Source organism: Rhipicephalus microplus, chromosome 9 (genome assembly GCF_043290135.1).
Source record: "Rhipicephalus microplus isolate Deutch F79 chromosome 9, USDA_Rmic, whole genome shotgun sequence".
In the NCBI taxonomy this organism is placed as follows: domain Eukaryota; kingdom Metazoa; phylum Arthropoda; class Arachnida; order Ixodida; family Ixodidae; genus Rhipicephalus; species Rhipicephalus microplus.
This window is the reverse complement of record NC_134708.1, coordinates 64,824,309-64,841,575: the sequence shown is the minus strand read 5'-3', so window position 1 is coordinate 64,841,575 and position 17,267 is coordinate 64,824,309. Positions and strand designations below refer to the sequence as shown.

General features: G+C 46.4%; 1 long non-coding RNA gene across 1 annotated transcript; it reads right to left on the bottom strand.

The window, feature by feature from the left end:
* Window positions 1-724: 724 nt before the first annotated feature.
* LOC142771847 (uncharacterized) lies at window positions 725-16,825 on the bottom strand. The gene is made up of 2 exons (XR_012886176.1): window positions 16,768-16,825; window positions 725-1,164 (listed from the first exon to the last, which is right to left on the bottom strand). It is a non-coding gene; the product is annotated as an uncharacterized LOC142771847 (long non-coding RNA).
* Between the last annotated feature and the right edge of the window lie 442 nt (window positions 16,826-17,267).

Here is a 17,267-nt window from a genome sequence, read left to right as displayed (position 1 = left end):
GGTGGTTTTGTTTCCTCGAGTGTTTGAACTAGGGTTCGGTCCGACGTCTTCTGATAACAGTGATAACTTGCGTACAATCTTTATCATTCACAATAAAACAACGTGGGCTCGGGAGTACTATCAAACCAGCATACTCAGTGCGTCTAGCAAAGAGTGAATTAGCAGAGTGTGACGTTGAGCGACTTGGTGCATAGCCTAATAAAATGATGGTGGCGCGACTGATACTATAGCAAGGAAAAAAGGAGACAGGATAGAGCGTCATTCTTTGAACTCATTTATTTTCCTCGCATCGCTCAAATATACATGCTTTCAGTATGTGCACAAGGAATGCGTCAGTGTCCCGTCAATCACTTTGTACAAGAAGGAATACCTGTTTCTAGGTAGCGCTGTGCGATGTCTTTCTTCTGTTTAGCTTTTCGTGTGTGCAAAGTGATAGTCTCTTGTTCTGCGCCCCCTCCTTGTGCGCATACTGGAAGCATATAGATTTGGGTGATGCGAGGAAAATAAACGAGTTGAAAGACTGGCGATCTATCCTGTCTCCTTTTTTTTTTCATTGCTAGTGTCTGTAGCGCCACCATCATTTTACGAAGAGAGGATATTGGTATAGTTAACACGCAAAACGAATAGTCGTCGAATGCGAGCGTTCGAGCTTTTCACTATATAGTGCCGCCGAGCCCGCAAGAGGCCGCGCAACGTACATACGTCACTCTTTATAAGGCAGTGGTGGGGTGAGAGGATGGTTTACTGCCGACAAGTTATCCCCGGATCAACGAGGAGTGACCATAACTATTGCGGTTGCGCAGTTATAGGGGTAACCGTGCAACGATGTTGCGGTGGAATTCCAAGAAAGTCGGTCGCGCATGACGTCTCTCCCCCCCCGCCCATTTCCGTCAGTTGACACCTCATGCTGCGCATGCGCCGAGTTCAGGTGAGCAGGAGTGTCCAGTATATACAGGTAGAACATCGTTGTTGCGGGGTGCCGAAATAAGGATGCCAGCGCCAAAGAACAGCTGCTTCACACCACCAGAGCCGAGAAGTGTTTGCAGTTGCTCAGGTCTCGTAAAATGAGCTGCAAGTTCTTGGAGAAGCCGGGCGATCGAGAGCACTCCATTTCTTGCTAGTGCATCCATCGTCGTCTCGCAGGAAGTGCGCGAATAAGAGCACCTGCAAAACGAATCGGCGTTGAAGGTGAGCGTTCATGCTTTTCACTTAGCTCCTGACAAAATAACCGAGTTAGCTGCAGCAAGGACACCTGCGTTCGCAGTAAGTAAACTGTGATTACATGCTGAGGTCTCGCCGACATTACATAATTATGAGAGAAAATGCTTCAGAAGTTACGCGTGTAGGCACATCATGCGTGTAAAAAAATGTAACTCTTCCTCAACCTGCGCCGTGAATAGGGCTATGCGATGCGGTGGCACAAGCGCGCTGCTCAAACGAGATTGGGCCAATCTTGTTGCATGAGCTTTCATTTTCACGCGGCGTTCTTTAAAACAGAACAACACTTTATATTAAGCAAGGAGTAGCATAGACCACATTTTTGGTACAAATTAGAACTGATCAAGATGAATAACTTCTCCCCGTAATTGAAGAACAAATAAGTCGCACATTTCTAAGCACGAGTCCCATTCATACAGGTGCGTTAGGCGACAGTCCAGTAGCGCTACATGGGTCACCTTCCCCCCCCCCCCCCCCCCCGAGGTCGTGTAAGATCCGCATACGTATTATTCTGCGTGCCCGTGGCGAAATACTATATACATATGCCTACATTCACTGGGAAGTGTTCGTACTTTGTTTTATTCAACGTTTATTGAAGACGGGTGCCTCAACTGGTCTACGCGTCACCACGAATTGCCCAGGCTGCATACTAAACTGCTCTAACTGAACGTTACTTGCTAGTTCCACATACCACAATAAAGTGGATCAACATGGGGCCCTCAGGACGCATAGACGCACATTAAGTGTGAAACATTTTTTATGTAGTCAAAGCAGATCCAAAACAACCTCTTGGTGTCCCACGCAAGGTGATAGTCTCATATTCCATAGTTTCCCCCTCCCCCTTCTTCGTTTCTTCCCTGTTTGTTTTTCATTCTTTGAAGAGCATCTTGCAACTTGTATCTCGGTGCGATATCCAACGGCTCGAAACTGGAACGCGTGCCGTTGACGCGGCCGCCACATGTGTCACGGCCAAGGTCGAGAACGTGTAGATCCGGTTCACCCGAAGCGACGGTCTGCGCAAGCGTCAAGGCCAACCATGTGACTGAAGAACATGACATATTGTAAGATATTGAGCGCAACCTCGACTTTCGCAAACACTCACACATTCACTCACACAACCACCCGAGTAACACACACAGCATGCAGCGCTCGCTGTGTGCAGTATGTGTTACTCGGGTGGTTGTGTGAGTGAATGTGTGAGTGTTTGCGAAAGTCGAGGTTGCGCTGAATAGCGCTGTATGCTGTGTGTGTTACTCGAGTGGTTGTGTGAGTGAATGTGTGAGTGTTTGCGAAAGTCGAGGTTGCGCTCAATATCTTACAATATGACGAATAACCAACTAGCCCAAAAACAAGTTTTATTGAACAACATGACACATCCTTACTTTTTTGTTGCTCACGAAGATGAGCTTTCGTGAATGTTTTGAGGGAGTCTTCAACGTAAACTGCTATGAACGTTGGTTCTCCGTTGTACATTGCAATTTCGCAATTAGGCGGAGTCTGAGAAGTCACTCGGTTTCTTTGGGTGTGCCGAAGTGGGACAGGGGCACCTGACCCCTCGATCAGCATGTTTCCGCGTATGTTGGTATGTGCGTGCATATACAGGCTGTATTAACGTGGTAGCGTAAAAATCTCGTTTTGCAGGAATTACGGCGTCGGTGCTGTTGGATGTCCGCAAAAAACGATTCTTGCGTGACGAAAAAAATCATCTTTGTGTGACCAAAAAATTATTTTTGTGTGACCAAAAAATTGCCTTTGCGTGATGAAAAAATCACCTTTGCGGGACCACTTTTGCGTGACGGAAAAATCATCCTCTTTGCGTAACAGAAAAATCATCGTTGTGTGACGAAAAAATCATCAACTTGGCGTGACCGAAAAATTGAGCATCTTTGCGTGGCCGAAAAATTGAAAAAGACGCAAATAAGAATTTTGGGTTACGTATATATGCACAAAATACTTAAGGCTCTTCGGCAATTGTGCATGACTCCTCTGCTTCTGAATACAGTGAAAATAACTTCCTCTGCTTGGACTTACAGTGAAGGTAATTTTCATGCTTTACAACCACACGCGTCCTGTATACATGCTTCACAATACAGCGGAAAATATTGCCGTTATAATGCGTGGTTCAAGCGTACATTGCCATCGGGAGTGAGAATATGAGATTATCGTAATGACTTCGGGGTTTAAAGCCGATAACACACTACAAAAGTCACATGCGTTACTTCATATATTCCCTTGAGGCCACGTAGTGGGTACATAGCAAGCTGGAAAAGATTTTATGCACTAAGTGTTTGAAGTACGCACTAGGAACATATATCGCGTTCGACTCGTAAGCACAAAAATTAAGGTTTCTCAATTTTTTCTAACCAGTACAATTTTTTATAAAAGCTCTATAAGCTCTACATCAGTAAGGTTACAGCCGTTTTTTTTTTGCACAAAATCAGATCGAGGTTGCGACTAATTAACAAAAACTCTTCAAATACCTCTTCAGCTATTAACTTCAGCGCAACAACTTATATTAAAATTTAGTGCGTGCCAATTTCTGGGATCCGTATATATTTCTACAGAAACCACAAAAGGTGCACTTAGAATGAAGTGTTCGTCATCGAACTTGCCGGGCGAAATATGAACTGTTCGCTCAAGACGCACACTAAGCTCGACTGTTCTATATTACGTCAGATCCGAACTACCCTTCTCATGGAGGTGACAATGTTGGAACGACAGCTGCAAGTCATGCATCTCAAAAGCTGCAAGCCATGAATGCAAGCCATGAAGAAGGACATGAATCGTGTCCTTCTTGTCTCTGCGTCGTCGCTTTGTTCTCGCGCTATAACTATCGTCATGCCATACCAACTGGCCTAAGCTGTCACACTTCTAAGCTGTCAGCTATAGCGTATTCCAGAATGCTTGCCGATTTTTCTGAACAGATTCCGCTCTGACACTCCTTCATTCGACTTTTGTCACTTTCCTGTCAAATGTCTTGAGTGTGTCTCAGCGCTCTCGGCACGCAATCTGTTTAGACTTGAAACGCGTGAAGTTCGACGAAGAATATTTTGAACCACGCGCAACTTTTGTAATTCCTAAAAAAAATACGTATGCCACAAATAGACAGGCTATAGGACATTGTGATTTAAACACTTACTCTCCGCCCCTTCGTGCTGCAGTGGAATGTCCGATCACCTTTATAGACGTTTTTCGTGCGACTATTTGATATTTTTGCGTCTGCGTTCCCCCCTCCCCGTTTTTTAACTTTCCTCTTTTCTCTCCTTCTTTCTTCCCTTATTTCTTCTGTCCGTCTCCTTCCCGAAGGAGCAGGCAGACCTTGTGCCCCTATGGGTGGCACTTGTCAGCCTGTTCCCTCCCTATTTCCTCTGTCTTCGTGTTCTCTATATACTGAAACCCGATAAATAAATGATAAATAATAAGTCAGTAACTAAAAAATAAATTAGCAAGCCTTTGTTTATTAATCGCAGCAGTGCTGTGTGAATGGCGGCAAAGCATATATGCCGGGACGTGGTGTTGGTGTTCGAAAACGGCAGGAGCCTCAGTGTCATAATTTTATTCGTAAATTTGGTAAAAAATGGTAAATACACGAGCGAAATGTCAAACTAACGCTAAGCAAACTGTAAAGATGAGTGACTATAATCAAGTTGAAACGTGTTGCACCGGTGTCTGTCACTGGGTTAATCCCGATTATTCATTCAACTCTTTGCGTTCCTTAGCGATGTTATCATCATGTTTGGCACATGCATGGAGGCGGGGCAGTGCCAAAGTTGCATTTGCACCCACTCCCCATTCTAAACGCAAGCTCTCCTCTTCTCGTACCATGAAGCGCGCCCCATTCCACCCCCTGATACAAGATCTAGCGGACGTCCGATGTGAGGACAACGGCGGCTGGCATAATTTCTGCGTATATATGCGCTAGAAGTTCTTGCGTACATAGAACGGACAAATTCTGATTTTGTGCGGAACGTATCCAATTCATACTTTGAGAATACTTGGGAGCATTGAGGACGCTGCGTAGCAAGGCAGACATGGAGGTGGTGGTAGTGGTTAGAAGAGGAAGAAGGCGCCTATAGTTCCTGCAGCCCGGTATAGGATTATGGCGCGGCGCCTAAGAGGCCGACATTTACGAATGCACGTCTAGCACTGGCTCGGTGGCTTGCAAGGCAGTCGGGAGCCTGCGGCTCCCCCCGCCGCCCCACAGTGGGCTCCAAGGAGCCCCTGAGGACTAAAAAAGTTCGGCTGGCTGGCTGGCTGACAGAGAGGGAGGTGAAGGATAGACACAGAGGTTAACCATATGAAGACGTTGGTTTGCTACGCTGTACTAGAAAAGTAGAAGAATGAGTATAAACTAATGAAAGAGAAAAGATTGTGACAGTAGAAAAAAATAAAGTATTCTGTCCAGATGACTATGCGCGGTAACATTGTTCGCGAACAAGCCAGTGGACAGACTGATTAACTGACTCAAGACTGTTATGACAAACTATGATTCATCTTATTCTGAGAGTGACGCAATCCGCTGCAAAGGAGCTCTATTGTCCAGATACGCACGTAGAAAGGCCGGCGTGTTTTTCCGGTGATCAAATTATCGACAACCAAGGACGAGGCTCACCCCATCGTTGCAATGCGCCTGCCACTTTTCCTTGGGCGCATGGTCTCCCAATCCATATATCTACCAGTTTCAATTTTTCATTCTCAACCGCCGCCACTACATGGCAATAAAGGAAGCATTTGACGCATTCAGGAAGATTGGTGCTCATAACGGTAACTGTGACTTCGGGAAAACTACGTCACAGATTCAACAATAGCTTTTCACTTTCCTTGTTTACGTATGTGCACTGTTATGAAAATGTTCAAGTGAGTGTATATACATATGAATAAACTAACCACTCAGGCAATGAGCAAATATGTCGAATACCGACATTATGCTGATATACAGGGCGTCCCAGTTATCAGGCAGCACGATTTTTTTAAAAAAGGGGACTCGCTCGCTGGATTTGGTGCCGACCGGTTGTGCCCCCACGATCTCCGACGACAGCGCAGCTCTGGCCGACAAGCTCGCCTATGCCATCTCCTGCTGCCGACAAGAGCTCTCGCTGAGTGGTGTCCCGTCCTCGGACTTTTGCGACCGTGTCCATCTTTTCTATCTCCTCCTTATTTGCGTCATTTTCTGTCGTTCGCCGTCCCTGCGCCCCGCTCTCTCCTTCCTCTCTCTAGCTATTTACCTTTTACCCCAATCCTTTTAATCCCTCATTACCCCCATCTCTCGAGCTATAGTGTTGAGGTGTCGCACTCTGACGCAGAAAGTTACGGGGCTCACTTTTCTCTTCTTTTCTCTTTAATAACCACATAAAAAAGAAAAAAAAGAACGGCATTAGTCAAAGCAAAGCTATTGCATATTGTTCCCAGTAAACAGGAGTGACTGCAATTTACTGGTTTTTTTTTTGTTAATGGCATATAATATATTAGGTATATTCACATTTGTAATTCAAGAAGTGCTTGCCTAATTATCAAAATGCCAATGAGGCGGATGTGCGCATGTTGAAACGACATCAGTCTGTTCTACTTTAAGCAACCTACCAATTGCGTGCTAATTTGTTCTTGTTGATAGAGAGGGCCCGCGACATACGAAAAATGACGCGTGACTAGACCGCTGCGCGCATCAGAACGAAGCGCCCTCAAACAAGCTCACTTGGAGATAGCCAGCAGCAATGAAGGAAATGTATACGAAGAAAAATATGCTGATCCCGTTATCTGCCACCCACCGTTTGAAGAATCGCGCCGTCTTGTTTTTACACAGTCAGGCTTTTATCGCTATAGACAGAACAGTGATCCGGCCGTTCGTTGACTGTGAGATATGAATGGTGATGGCGACGTATAGAATCAAGCGGAAGGAATCTCTGCGAAACTGCGACGCAAGTTGTTGGCACAAGCCCTGAACTCTTGCCAATGTGCAAAATGCTCTCTTTGGCATCGAAAAAGGCCTTCAGTAAGATTATTTGAAGGTGCTGCTTTTTTTTTTGCTTTTTTTAGGGTGTGAGCGCAGTCACGTGTTGTTTTTTGTATTTCGCTGGCTTTTTTTATTCACAGAAGAAAATGAGCTCGCAGTTGATACGTTTTTACAGTAGAACAGAGAGATGTCATTTCAACATGTGCCATCTGCCCCATTGAGATTTTGATAATTAGGTGTGTATTTTGATTTACGAATATAATTAGAATATCCATTTACTAGTCATTAAAGAAAAAAATTAGTAGCGGCCTCTTCAGTTTACTGGGTGCACTATGCACTATGTTTTCTTCTCGTAACACCGTTCTTCTTTCTTTTAAATTGCACTGCTTGACCAGTGGGACGCCCTGTATACTGTATTGCCGGTCCTTCTTATGTCACAGAAAGTGGTATTTTACAAGTGCACAGCAACAACTATGAAACGGGGAGGTTAATTAATCTGTTTCATATTGATCGTTAGACTTCACTGCAGCACTTTGTGGTGCTTGAATCGTAACGAGGCTGAATTCGGCCACAATACGATAGCACCTTGTGTGACAAAGTCTTTGGCAGAATTTACACATAATGGTTGTAATGTATTTGCGATATGCTTTGGCGTTGATGTTTCTATATAAAAAAAGTGTTGATGGACATTCCGGAAGAATCACATGAATTTACATAAAACATCAGCGTACAAAGTTCTTTTGAGTATGCGCCGTTTTATTTTTACATAATAATTTCCTCAGGGCAACGCTATACTGCAATGAATAGCTAAAAAGTGGTGTGTTGAGAAAAAGTTGTTAACGATTTAGAGTACGAGGTACTCTACTATGGGAGAGCACAAAGCCGTCCTATTGCGCTCAGTGTCCCTCTACGCTCTTGATCAATACTAGAGAGACGCGTACACATTGCGGTAGTCCTTTCTACGGAAATTTTTATCCGCACTGCAAAACCTGTAAATGCGACACGCCATATTGAGTTTATAGGTGCTTCGTTATTGGGCGCCTCTTCTCGTTCGTTCTGGGTAACCAGTCAAATTAGAGTATACGTTATAATCGGTCGAAAATAGTCGTCGCAACCAACACTAAATCACTCAGAAGTGCCTACTCTTATTCTCCTGCGATACCTAAACACACGAACTCACGCACCCACGCAAATGTGAGTGGGCGACTTTTACGGCATCGACAGGAAAGGCCGACGACGCCACCTGGGAGGAGTTGAGGGGGCGTGCGCGTTTCGTTTTTGATACGACCAAACTACACTGTCGGCGCGGTCGCCCACGCCCCGATGCCCGCCGGTCAGTGGCATCGGCGGCATCTGTGCCCAAAACGTGCTGCCCCTGAGCCCCGGGAGCGGTCGCGCAAGAACAGTTTGCACGGCGCTTCAGACATCACACGATAGCTCCGCCAAACCCCGAGACCGAAAGGAATTATAGGGGCGAGGCGTCGCTAATCGACACTATACCCGAGTACCACCGGCTTCGTATCCGCACCCTGTTTCCCAGCTCACACTTATGAGTGTTCCCATATAGCCTCTGGGTTCACTCGTGTGACGCAGAGACCACGTTACCATCAATACACGGTGCAGAATTTCTTCGGCTTACCGGAGTTAATGTTAGCGCCTACAGAGGATATATCATTACGCCGATGCGCGTGGGATACATGGTGGTTCGACGTCCCAAAATGACGATAGTGTTCGTGTTGCACCTGTTAGTTGCGCCACTCCTCGGGCAATTCTTTGTACGGGTTCCGCGGTCACTCGCCCGATACGACGGGGCGCGAATGAAAGGGTACAAGAGTCATTTGCGTGCGACGTGAGGATCCTAGCGAGAGCCGCGTGTAATCGCTATTTGCAATGTTTGTGTTAATCAGCCACGCTCGTGCCATTCCACACACACACAAAAAAACTTATATGAGGGCGAGAGACAGAGTGATTAGAACAGCGAGGACCTGAGGCCCTCTTGATCTCCGTATTGAACGCGTGTTTGTTCAGCTCTGCGAATGTTGTCGAGAACGGCTACGTAAAAGGTAATAAATTGCGCCCATGGTCACAGCGCTTGAAGCAAGCATTAGACCTTTATAACGTCTAATCACCTAATAGCTTCTCGGTTAAGTAGAGCCTGAATTTTTTCTTTCAATAGGCTGCCGACTCGGAGCAGCCCAGAGAGAGAGAGAGAGAAGGAATGTAGGAAAGGTAGGGAGGTTAACTAGACTATGCGTCCAGTTTGCTACCCTACACATGGGGAGGGGGAGGAAGGAGTAAAATAAAGAGAGAAGGATAGACACATGTCACATCACACACACAATGCCGAGTTTCACAGGCGGTCTCTCAATGAAGTTCCTGACAAGTATCTCAGGAGGGGAGCAGCCTAATAAGACATGTAGCCTGGCCAGCTGTTTCGTACTTGCAACATTACGTGCCGAAACATTAAAGTGTGCGCAGAAAAACATGAGTCTGCTGAGGTAACAATACAGGTCACAGTGTAGCGTAAACTATCGTCAAATCGTTATAGCAGTAGGAGTGCGGAATGAATAAAATGTTGACACGTGCAGTGATGCCATCAAGACATTTTTCCTTCAGTAATCCTTTTTTATACTTGCTTCACAAATGTTGCCACACATTGGGCGTCTCACATCATGCGGAAGTCTACGTCTTCAAGCGTTCTCTGTCTCTGTTGAAGCATGAGTTACGTCCCAGCGCCAATTTAGTTAGAACCAATAGACAGTGTAAGGAGAAGTGTAAGGGGCGTTAGCTCTACCTAATTAAAACAAGTCCGACCATGAGGCACTGATAGCTCTCACAGTTATCGGCAGCCGAAGTCACCCATTTCGAGTCATGCAGAATAGGTCGACTGATGCGTGTGAAGGCGTCACATGAAGCTGCTTATCCCCATTTCGTCCCGTTACCCCTTTCCCACCTCATGCTTAACAGCAACCAGGAGTATTCTTTTTCGTTCAATAAAGGTCACGTTCATGCCCCACCGTGGTGGTCTAGTGGCTAAGGTACTCGGCTGCTGACCCGCAGGTCGCCGGATCGAATCCCGGCTGCGGTGGCTGCATTTCCGATGGAGGCGGAAAGGTTGTAGGCCCGTGTGCTCAGATTTGGGTGCACGTTAAAGAACCCCAGGTGGTCAAAATTTCCGGAGCCCTCCACTACGGCATCTCTCATAATCATATGGTGGTTTTGGGACGTTGAACACTACATAGCAAAGGTCACGTTCAGCAACTGGCAGTCTTTTAAGTGCACCAATGCGATAGCGTTAAAGAGCTCGTTTAGTAAATGTACCGACGTAAGGGGGGTAGGGGGTGACATTGTGAGCTAAGAAGAGGCATCGTCCCTGAGCTAAAATTTGAGGCAGATGCAAATAAATAAATACATAAACAAAAGTTTGAGTAGGGTGCGAATCACACCTCGGCCACATGCGAGGTAAGCAGATGTTCTACTTCGAACCCAGGCGAGTGCTTGAAACTCCTTTAAAATCAATAGAAATAAATAAGAAATGCTTTACGGATATCACGTAGGCGTAGCAGTCTCCTTCAGGTATGTGATATTACGTGGCTAAAGTATATAATACTACAGAGATCAAACCATGTGATCTGCACAACAGGTGAATGCTCTAAAGGGGCCCTTCAACACTTTTTGAGCACGGTCAGAAAATGCTGCCGATCGGTGGTAGAGGCTCCCGACGATACGCGAGCCATATATTATAGCGCAGCACGCGGCCTGAAATTCAGAATAAATGATCAATGTCAGCTGAAAATTGCTTTCTCTTCTCTCAACAAATCGCGCTATAAGCCCCAAGATCCCTCGTAGTAAGCCCATCCATCAGCCATTGACTGATTTGAACATGGCACGCTCGGTCGTTACAGAGATCACCGCAAGAGGCCGTCCCTTGTCCACGCGCGCGCGCACGATTGCACTAAAAAGCCAGGTATTTGAAGAAAAAAAAAAGCTCGAGGTCACGAGGCACGCGTGGCGTTTTTTGTTTGCCCCTACCATCCCTCCCTGCCTAGCTTCCAGTGCTTTCGTCTGGACGAGAGAAGAAAGAATGCGATTGCAGCGTGTGACAAATCTTTGTAACTCTGCTCGTACTGGATGGATTCTTAAAACTTTTGCGGTGTTGAATTTGTGAGGCAATACGCTTTTCCAGCGAATCAATGCCATGGTTACTCAAAAAAGTATTTCAGGGCACCGTTAAAGCTATCAAATTATTGCAAAAAAAAATAAACTGGAGGTGCACGTGATACCTTCCGGGCGCCTAATGGATCTTTCACCAATTTCCAGAGGAAATAAGTGTGTCGAAGTTGGCCCTTCGCAACTGGGCTTAGGGCAGGCATTCTCTTGCGAATGAAGCTCGAGCATTCTGTTAGTTTGTGGAGTACTCATGATGCGAATTTGAAGAAAATTCAAGAGCACGATGTTAGAGCTGGCAGCTGAAAGGGGCAAAGCCTGCAACGTTCGGACCCGAAGGTGGCTGGTTCGGTGCCACATAAGAAGAAAATGGTATGGAGGGTATTGTACTAAAGAAAATAATGAGTAATATTTTAAAGATTACTCCTTTGATGTTCACTTTAAAATAGCAGTTGTAATACTCTTTTTTTTTTGCACACGTCCATTTCTCAAGTATAACTTTCTTTAGAGAGCCGCGCTGAGTTCCTTTAGGAGAGGCTTACAATCCAGGAGTATCTCTAGAGAGGAACGCTATGTTTGTTTTGTTTTTGTTTTTTTTGAAAATTGTGCATCCCATGATTCTTATAAAGAGTACCAACGCGACTCTCTCAAGAAAGGTATACGCGGTAGAGCCACATGTGTAGTAAAGAGTCAAATGACACGTTTGCTTTTTTGTCTTTTGAGATCGTATTTTATCGTAGTACGTAGCTAATTTGCCAACTCGTAGAAATGACAACTTACTACGTCGCTCATTGCATCGTAAAGCAATTTTATAAGTGTCATTTTGTTACTGACAAGTCTTCCAGCTCTGCAGACTCTCCATATCTGTAGCGAAAGTGTTAGTAAAAATATAAAATACCAGAGCACCAATGTTTTCGAAACTTGAAGACCTGTCTGAATAGAAAACGAAGACTCTGCCGTTATATCGTTAGTACACAAGGGGGGGGGGGCAGCTTATTCATAAACTAAAAAAAGATAGATGGGAAAGACGTAAGGTTGTTGTATACTCTCCACAATACAGGGTTTAATCATTGGGTGCGCAGGTGAGCAACAAGGCAATCGGTGCTCCGAGCGCTCTTCACTTTACGCTCTGGAAAGGTAGCACTCTTTTTCCATTTGTAATGCAAATTTCAGGTTGTTGTTGTGACCTTTATGACCTTATCCGCGGCAGCCACTTATGTGCACACAATTATCGAGACACCTTGGTCACCACGTTACGTAGATCTGCACATTCTCCTCACAGTGCCATTCTTTCCGTTTGGCGCGTTGCCTAGGATCGCCAGTGGTGTAACGTTCAGTGATTTAATTAGATCTCATGACAGACGAGAGAAACGCCGCTGCGCGCGGTGCTACCGAGTTACGCTCCCGAGTGCCCCACATTGCGAACCCCGACGCGTCGCTGCAAATCAGCCAAATGAAGGTCGTGCAGTCAGGGCGCGCGTCCCCAGCCGTCGCCCGGCGAGTGCCGACATCGTAGGGTCACCCGACCGCGCAGCCTTTTCTCGTCAGCTGCTGACGCGCAACACTGTCGGACCAATCGGCGACCGTGGGAACGGCTGCCTAATCGAAGTCACTTCGCGTCTCTCTTATCGGTCGACGCGTAAACAGCGGCGGCTACCAGCGCTGCTCGCCTCTGCGTGCGATTCGGAATCTCTGCTCTCAGTTCACGTGTGCGTGCGTGCGTGTGTGCCCGTTTTGCACTTGACGGAGAAGTGTCGGGTGTTTCTTTGCCCTCGGTTTTTCCGCTTAGTGCGGCCCGGCCGTGCTCCACATCGGCGCAGGTGTTTCGGCTTCTTGGGTTCATGCCTTCTGCGTGCTCCCTCGCTGCATTTCAATGAAGCTGATACATATGTACGTGGAAGTGGTGACTTTACGATTCAATGCGAGAGGTTTCTTGCAATCACAGTTTGTAGGTCGAGTGTGTTTGTGCGGTGTACGTGTGTCTTTATCCAACAGTGTAGATAGCATGAGCTGGGATATGTTCAATGCATGACAGTAAAATGCTAATGGTTCGAAGTTCCTGCTAATCGGTCGATAAGACCGCACGTGATCAGCCATAAAGGCTGGCTCGACCATGAATCGACGCGTGCACCTAATGATACACAGAAAACGGGTGCCATTTTCTTAACAAATCCCTGAGAGTACGTCGCTTCTCTTTGCCTTTCGTACGCTTGCGTGCTGCCGTTTCTTTTCTGCAGCCAAGCGGGGGCCGCTTTTAGAGAACCCATTTAGCAAGCCTTGCGAGTGCACGATCTGGGAATGCGTCATGTGTCATATACGAGTCTCACTTGACTTGCTTGACTTGTACGCCAGAGTAAGCCGTTCATTGATTCATTTTTTTTTTGTTGAAAATTTGAAGGAAAAGGCTAAGCCAGGCATCATCCGCGGTTGTGAGGAGTGCTTCTACAAATTGCCACGCGTCCTTCTCTCTTTGATGCATTCGGGTGTCATCAAAAAAGAGAACTTAGCTGCTGTCGGCGCATCCGGTGTTACAATGTTCGGGAAGAGTCCCACACGGTAGATCAGTGGCTACAGTGCTCGGCTGACCGCTGCTTCGATCTCGGAAACGGTGGTCGCATGTCGCTGGAGGCCAAACGGTAGAAGTCCGTGTAGTGTGCGATGTCCATGGACTTTAAGCACCAGATCGCCAAAATGTGCTTGAGCCCTCTACCACGGCATCTGTCGTGATCATATCGTCGTTTTAGAACGTAAAATATATGTTCGGGAAGCTTGGCGATTGTTTGACGTCATTCTATGAAGACTATACGGGTGGGTGGTGCACAGTCACGTTAATTTCAGAGCTTACGCGAGCGGCAGAGATAACGCCAGAAGGTTTGGTGGCTGACGTATAAAAGTGGACGCTTTCCAGCGATGACCACATTACCGAGAATGGCGGCTTCTTCGCCACGGTCAGTTCACAGCGTCTAACTTTTGTATTTTTATGACATAGTGAGCGCACCCAGTACCTCCACCACTTATGAAGAAGAGCTTTATTCGAGACGAGCTCGAGCTGGCACACACTGATGATGGTATCTACAGATGAGGAACTTATACAAATAATGATGACACGTCCAATTGATAAAGAAGATTCGGTGACTGTGCTCACATTTCATTTTCCGAGCACAAGTTCAGCCGTTTAAAGAGCTTCGTCTGGACTAACATCCGTGGCCTCCTTTAACTTGCCGACCACGTGGCAATATAAAGCGTATGCATAACCCACAGCTGCCACAGATTTCTGTCAATATTGAGTGCGGTCACAACTGTCGGTTGCGACCGCACTCAAAATTGTTTAGCACAATTTAGCACAAGTTTAGCACAAGTTTAGCACAATTTAAAGGTTATCAAAAAAGCGCCGACCGAGAACTACCAGAGTGCCACGTAGCTTACAATCCTCATCCTGTTGGTCACTATTTCTTGCTGTTCTTAAGGCCAAACCTCATAAGCGTGAAAATGCACGCGACAGCGACAAGCGACGCGACGTAGATCGGCTTCGCGCGATCAGTCGCTAGCGCCGGCAAACCTCATTCACGCGACGGCTTCGGCGAGCGAATTCCACTGTTGCTGGCATGAGGCCATCTACTCGCACCAAGAAAACCGCGTAGCGAGCGGTATGCAATTTAAAAATAAGATATATTGTTGTGTAATGAAACGCAAAGTGGTTATTATTGCCTTGCAGCACTTTTTTCAAATGCACATGCGTAAATATTGCGTCATTTCTTGTTGCGCATACGTGACACGGGCAGGGTCACGTGCACCTATGTAGTCTTTGTCTTTTTCCGGTTTTTCGCTATTTGCTGCTTGAGCCCAGCACTTCCGGACGATGAGCGACGGTTTCCAAATCTGGAGAACCGAGCGATCACGCGAAAACGAGCACGCGACACGTCGCGCGAACGCCCTGTTTCGTCGCTCATAGCATCGCTCGTCGCTGTCGCGTGCATTTTCGCGCTTATAAGGTTTGGCCCTTAAGCTTCGATCACTCCCGTCTGAGGAAGACACATATTCATCTTTTTGTAGAGCGGGGCTCTGCTTTGCATTGCACCGAGTTGTGTGAGCAGCAATTTACGTCACAATGAATCGGTACGTGTTTGCTTTGTCCTCTTGAACTTTCGTTTTGCTCCCGAAACACCTGCGCCAATTTCCGGCATGGAATACAACAAACACACTTGCTCTGGTCGTGCCCGGGCCTAGAGCGAGCTATCCTTCGTCACCTTAAAACAGCGGGTCACCGTGCTGGTCGCCCTCCGGACAAAAGTGGATAAGAGGACCGTTCCACAGATCCTTGCTAAACTTTACGCACGAGTGTAACTTCTTTATTTATGTGTGATGAGCCTGTGCTTTTTTTATGTATGCTTGTTATGCCAAAGAGCAGTCTTTCAAATGAAAAATGAATATGATGGAATAATCAGCCATGTGACTCAATATCACGTAACATCGCGTAACAACTGTTTGTGGAACTTTAATCGCAAAACGAGACACCTTAATAAAATCGCGGAACATCATTCCCCATGTAGTCAGGTGACTAAATTCACGTAACATCACGTAACTACTATAGTCACCTGAATAAAAATCACGCAACACTCACGGGACACACTATCAATTCACATAACATGACTATATTACCTGACAAGGACCGTGTGAAATCACTTTAGTACTCGCGTGCCTGGAAATCTTGTAAAACCATTCAATAACTATAGGCCCGGGACTATAAATTGCGTGGAATGCAGCTACGTTACCAAAATCACGCAGCATTGCATAATAGGTAGCCGCATGACATGTTCCCCCCATGCGCACGTAACAGCTAGCCTCGTGACACGTCAAGCCAATTCTGCCGTACTTATTACTAAACTAGCAGAAACATGGAATTTCTATCCAAAAGTTGCCATCAGTGGTAAAAACTAGTTAATTTGAACACTAGCACCGCAACTGAGCGGCTGATCAGTTGCGGTGCTACTGATCAAGCCGCAACTGAGCGGCTTTTTTGTAAGCTCTCCGTGGTCATGCTTTCATTTGTACGTGTCTGTAATAAAGAATGAATTCAATTCATTGCAATTCCACATCTCTAAACGAAGCACTGCAGTGCCATGCTTTACCAGCTTTACCGGATTTTGCCCGGCAATTTCGCTATCCGCTGAGGTAGAGCCCACGAAAAACACACTTGATCGCAGCGAATCAAAATTTTAAAACGGAGTGAAAGAAGGGCGCCGAGCGCCCCTGGCGCATTCCGGACCTAGTACTTTTAGGATTCGAATGCTGCAGGTTCCGTCGGTGCCGGTGGTAAATTGTGTATTCCTCAGGGTAAGTGTCTTGATATCTCTGTGACAATCGCTCCAATACGCTCAAAGGGCGCCTAAACCACACCGAGTATAGATGTGAGAGAGTGATTTCTGCCTCACCTTCACTGCCCTTCATACAGGCACCATCTCCCCCTCGCTACTTATTGCTTCATAAAACACGTGGAAAGTCAGCGCTATAGGCGTTGAGCCGGTCAAGCTTTAGCGCTTTTTGATAGCACGATGCTATCTCTGCTTGCGCAGTCGCAAACGGGTAAGACGTAGCGAAATCCGTTTATCGAGCATGATAGCCATGCGAGGCATGTCTGAGTGGGCCCCCGACTGCACGGCAGAGAAGGGTAAGTGACCGTTGACAGCAGATATCTTTTTTTTACCTCGACAACCCGAGAATCCATTTCATCCTCACGTCACGTGAGCAGACTGTTGGCGACACTAATTCTGTTTCAGAGACGGAAAACGCTGCGATGGAACGCTGCGTTGGAAAATGCACTCGTTCTTTGGATTTTTAGAAGCGCTTGAGGGGCCGTTTAAGAGAGTGCAATTAACTTTCTCCATACCTACCTTCCTCGGTTCTATTATCTGTTCGTTTTCATTAGGGATTT